The 5,801-nt window shown below is 41.1% G+C and overlaps 1 pseudogene; it reads left to right on the forward strand.

Moving 5' to 3' along the window:
• Positions 1 to 819: 819 nt before the first annotated feature.
• Positions 820 to 4,610, forward strand: LOC129354702 (aurora kinase A-B-like; annotated as a pseudogene).
• The last annotated feature ends 1,191 nt before the right edge of the window (positions 4,611 to 5,801 follow it).

Here is a 5,801-nt window from a genome sequence, read left to right on the forward strand (position 1 = left end):
ACATTAACAACCGATCTCTGACCTGGTTCTCTCTGACCCGGTTCCTCTCTGACCCGGTTCCATCTCTGACCCGGTTCTCTCTCTGACCCGGTTCCCTCTCTGACCCGGTTCTCTCTGACCCGGTTCCTCTGACTCTCTTGCGTTCATGAAATCAGTTCCTTCATTCAGAGACTCAAACTGAAATGTTTTAGTGAAGAAGAAACTTCATCTGGTTCTGATGTTGAAGCTGCAGCTTGAAATCCGTCTCAGGATTCGGATCAGAATCCAGTTTGTCACCGATCAGCATCACTGTGGCTCCAGAACCTGGCCTATCTCTACCTACAGGCCGGAGGAGGCCAAGAGGTCAGAGGGCAGAACCAGAACTGGACCTGGTGCCGTCATGTCGATGTTTTTTAGATTTAATCTAAAAATTAAAGATTAAATCTCTCTAATATAAATTAGAGAGATTTTAGATTCTCTCTAAAGTCTCAATTTTTAGAGATTCTCTGGAGATAAAACAGAAAATTACAGTTGGAATAACAAAGGTCAACAGTTTGAATTATGAGACAAGAGTTTGTGATAATTTATTAAAGAATGTGACTTTTATACTAAAAGGTGTGGAAAGAAGAATCCAGTCAAACTTTTGCTGTTCTGCCAACAAAGTTTTATTGAGTCATTTGCACCAAAGCAGCTTTCAAAATGGCCGCCCTTACATCCAGCAGTCCATCAATTAACCAGTGAAGCCCCGCCTCTCAATTTGCCCGGCCAATCAAAGTGCAGCCGGTTCTATAAAAGAGCGTGTTTGAGGCGGGCCTCTTCTTTAGCAGAATCCCAAGATGGCTGCCGCAAAGGACTCACCCTGAAGGTAGCAAACATTTCACAGACAAAGACTACACGGAATTCAACAAGTTTTAGAAAAACTGAGTCCTTCCTAACAGAGACATGAAGTAACACGACAATGACCTGATTTCTGGAGCCTCGGCTCAAAACTCTGAGCTAAATAGAGGCTAAAAGCAGCTCAAGGTTCTGAAGCTACGATTCATAAGATGCAGGAGGAGAAACTCTGGAGAGTTTTTAGTTATTTAGTAATAAACTTTCACAGTATTGCTGCATTTCATCTGCCATATATAATTATCAATAATGACTTGTTCATCTCTTTCCAGGTGAGCTGTGGTCTCCACTGGATGCAACAGCCAGAAGAGAAGCAGCACCAGTGCAGCAGAGGGCGCTGTTCAGGTGAGCGGTACCTCACCTGAAACCCACCGGAGGAGACAGGAAGTGATTTCATGTGTCCTCAACTCCTCAGGATGTCGATTGACTTCATACTTGCTGCAGCATCCAGTAAAAACAGAATCGGTTCAAACTTTGGCACTTTGCTGTTCAGGCCAACAGCTTTAGGTCTGTTGGACTTAAAGCTCAGAGTTTCTCTTTGAATAACTATTTAAATAATTTTTCAGTTTCCAGTCTGCCATTTTCACCGTCTCTCCCAAAGGAGAGCGTCTTCATTCCCGCCTCCCAGATGGTTGTAGCTCTGTAAGGTGATGGAGTTCAGGGCTGAGAGCTTCCAGCCTCAAATACTCACATGTTCAAGTTTAAAGAACGACTTCAAAACTAAGTATAAAGAATCTAAGAACTGAAATCGCCCCAAAAACAAATGATTGAACAAATAAAGCAAGCTGAGCCTGATGAACCAGATGTATCTGGCTCTGTTTGTACTTGTATGACTTTGTTAGCAGCTTTGACCTCTCAGTCTGAGAAGAGTCTCCTCTGAAGGAGAATCCTTTTCCAGATCAAACTCATCCAGATCTTTTTCTGATGACGGTAAGATGAAGACCAGAGCCGACCACCGAGCAGGAGACAGTTTACCAGAGGACAGACGTCCTGAACTCAGAGACTGTTGGATCTCCTCCACTAGAGAACGATGGTTCAGTTCATTCAGACAGTGGAAAAGGTTGATGATCTTCTCTACAGGCAGATTGTCGCTGATGTTCTTCTTTATGTACTGAACTGTCTCCTCATTGGTCTGAGCTGCTTCCTGTCTGTGTGTACAGTCTCTGATTGGTCTGCAGCGACAGACCCAGCAGGAAGCGGACGACCAGGTCCAGGTTTCCATTTGGACTTCTTGAACAGCCATCTACTGCTCTGATGAATCATTTGTTTCTGTTCTTCACTGCAGTTCTGTTTCCAGGATGTTGAAGAAAAGTCCTAAATCAGTAACTGGCAGAGTGAGAGAAACAAAACCTGCTGCTGGTGTTGATGTGTCAGTTCACTGGAAAAGGTTTTCACTGGAAAAGGTTTTCACTGGAAAAGGTTTTCACTGGAAAAGGTTTTCACTGGAAAAGGTTTTCACTGGGTGTAATTGTGACGTGCAGAAGAGAAATCCTGAACCAGGAAATATTTCAGTTTAGTTAAGATTCCTCAGATATTCCTGAGCTGAAAGCTGCGACATTTGTGTGAACATTTGTGGAAAGTAGTTTCAGTTCATGAGGTTTGAATGTGAATCTGAGTCGCCTTTTCTTGTTTTTCTCCGGGCAGAGGAGACGTGGAGATCAGCCTGGCTCCTGACGGTTCCACTCCGACCCAGATCTACAGAAACAGGTCGGTTCTAAGGTCCGGTCCAAACGACTCTCTGGACCCGAAACGCAGCAGAACATTCCTGCATCCAATCAAATGCGATGCAGACGTGCAAACATGCAGGAGAAATGTTGCAACCATTCAGCTCAAAAGGAGAAATTCGTAACAGACACAGAGTCTCTTTACAGACAGGAATATAATATTTATATATGTAACGTAGAAGCGACGGCCATTTTAGACAGTTTAACGTCTGGATGCAGCGATCCGATGTTTCGTATTGACCATCTGAATTCATTTAAAACGGTTTTATGATTTGAAAACTGGTGTAAAAGTTGTGGATTATAAATGTAGCTGATAAGCAGCATCAGTGCAGCTGAATCCACCAGAAGCTCCAGTAGTTTAATAAATAATAAAGAAACAGATGAAAGCAACAAGTTGACCAACTCAGTTCAACATGTCGATAAACGGCGACAAACATTTGAAACGGTTCAGAAAGTCCGATTAGTAATTCTAAGTAAAACGTAAATTAAATAACGAAGCATTTTAAACATAACTGGCCTCTGGTCTAGTTAAAGCTCACAGATGAGCTACTTTCTGTTTTGCTTTTGTTTTTAGTGCATCATGGAGCTGGCAGATGCGCTCCACTACAGAGACATCAAACCAGAGAACCTGTTGCTGGGAGGAAACGGGGAGCTGAAGATCGCTGACTTTGGTTCTTCTGTTCACATTCCATCTTTAAGGTATGTGCATGCTGACATGTTAGCATGCTCTGTAGTCATTTCAGCTCTGACATTGTGTTGTTCTGTCCATGCAGGAGGTCCACCCTGTGTGGATCGCTGGACGACCAAACTCAGGATGAGAAGGTGGACCTGTGGAGTCTGGGGGTTCTTTGCTATGAGTGTCTTGTTGGAAAACGTCCATTTGAAACAAAAAGTCACGATGAACCTACCGTAGGATTTCTAAGGTAAGAATGCTGATGAATGCAATAATTCAATTCCTAATTTTCACAGGAGTTTTATCCAAATATTTGAGCTTTTTGGAGCACAGAGATCCAAAATAAAAATCTTTTAGGCAGACGGACCAGCTAACATGTTGTTAATATTTATTATTGGTGTAGGTGGAGTACAGTTCCCCTCCACATGCTTCCATTAGTGCCGGAGCTAAAGACTTGCTGGCCAAGCTGCTGCAGCCCAACCCCATGCACAGGTTGCCCATTGAAGGCATCGTCTCCCATCCCTGGGTCCTCAAACGCTCCACCAAGACGCCCACGACTTGTGAGTCATTTCTGAGTACGTCTTTCCCAGCACCGGCTCCATCTTCCGTGTCCAGGATCCACTGATTTGGAAGGACAGTTATCAATATTTTAAAAGTACATGACAGCCAAGAGGAATCATGTTAATAAAAGTCATCCTTTCATGTTTTGAATTTTTTGGGGGGTTTGAATTCTGTTTCTGTAAACATATTTACACACGAGAGGAAAGAGAGACAAATTAGCTGTAGATTTTTTGGTGGAGATGTTTTTAATCCAGCAGAAATTGAAGGGAGATTATCCCCATTTCTGAACTGAAACATGTGTTCTGAACTTTTAGATTTATTTTTCAAAAGAGTATTAAAATGGTAAAGCAGCAGTCACATTGAAACATTGAAGTATTATGGATATATGATTTTATGTTGTTCCTTTTAGTCTGCTTCCAGGAAGACGTCCTGCTCCATTTTTATGTCACTCTGCATGACTTGTAAGATTTGATCCTTTTCTTTATGCTGAACAAAATGTGTTTATTTGTCAAGCTGAAACGTCCGAGGGGTTTTGTTTGAGTCCAGTGGCCAAAATGGAGCCGATAAGAACAGGAAGGCCCAACATTTTTGCAGGGAAAGTCAATTATCTCTGCAGGTTTTCCATGAAAACTAACTGGTAAGTCGTTGTCAGTTTGAGATTTTCTTCCCTCTGTGTCCTTCTAGGTGAGACGCAGCCGCGGGAAAACAAAAAGACCAATGTTCACGTCCTCTACGGAACCAAGAGACGGACTTTCAGACGGGGAAACAGCCGGAGACCATAACAGAACAGCCTTACCTCTGGTCATGTGCTCGGCCTCGCACACATTCTGGGCGAGCCGTTGGACGCATTCAGAGCTGAAGCTCAAATAAACATGCTTCTTAATGAAGCAAGAGCCACAACTGGCTAATGAAGTGGAGGAGGTGGCAATAGGTCAAATGAGCAACTTGAGGAAGCTGCTGCAATGGTATGTCGTTTTTTCTTCATTTTTTCGACAATACTATATAGTATGTTTTTTTTTTTCAATATTTCGACAACATAATATAGTATGTCGGGTTTTTTATTTTTGACAATATGGTATGTCATTTTTTCAATATTTCGGACGACATACTATATAGTATGTAGAAATGATAATATTGAAATGATACTTTATATTTAATAGGAAGAAAACAATGATATGTGTGAAGAATGTGGAGAGAATGTAAACATAGAACATGTATAAATGAACTGTAAAACATAAATGTGAAAGGGAGAAATTGAGAAGAATAGTTGGAAGGACAGATCAAGAATGGAGTTTGAAAGGAATACTGGGGAATGATGGAAATATAATGGATATTTGCATATTAAGGAAAGCACTATTTATTTATCTTCAAAATAAAACAATAGAATCTGACTGATGTAAAATACTGTTGCTACACACTCGTGTACAGTAGGTGGCGGTATGCACCTTAAAGTTGCTTGCGATCCGCCATAATAGAAAAGAAGAAGAAGAAGGCCAGGGTTCTTGAGTTATTCTGAAATGTTTGTTTTTTTATTTAGAAAAGTAAACAAAAACTATTTTAAACAGGATCAGGAACTGAAGTCGGTCATGTAGTGAAAGACGACTGGATGGATCCGACTGACTGAAACTTTAACAACAAACATCCACAAGTTACTGGATGATAAAAATTATTTCCTCCTTTCTGGGTCTTTTTCTTCTGCCCAGATCATTGATTAATATCTGGATCAATACAGTGGAGATGCAGAGGAGATAATAATGTTCCTGTAAAGCTGATCACAGTCAAAAGACGTTTTTACACCAAGATTGAATCAAACTGACGGCTTTAAAACTTTTACACAGTAATGTTTCATTTTTAGATGTTCATTATTATTTTACCTTTAATTTTTCTACTAATCTGCACTAATGAAACCGTTTCCTCTGTTTATTTCTCAGGTTATAAATAAATGTTCAAACTGGTTGACAGGCTGGAAAACC

The sequence above is a fragment of the Poeciliopsis prolifica genome, unplaced genomic scaffold (genome assembly GCF_027474105.1).
Source record: "Poeciliopsis prolifica strain line A6 unplaced genomic scaffold, Auburn_PproV2 SCAFFOLD116, whole genome shotgun sequence".
Taxonomy (NCBI): Eukaryota; Metazoa; Chordata; class Actinopteri; order Cyprinodontiformes; family Poeciliidae; genus Poeciliopsis; species Poeciliopsis prolifica.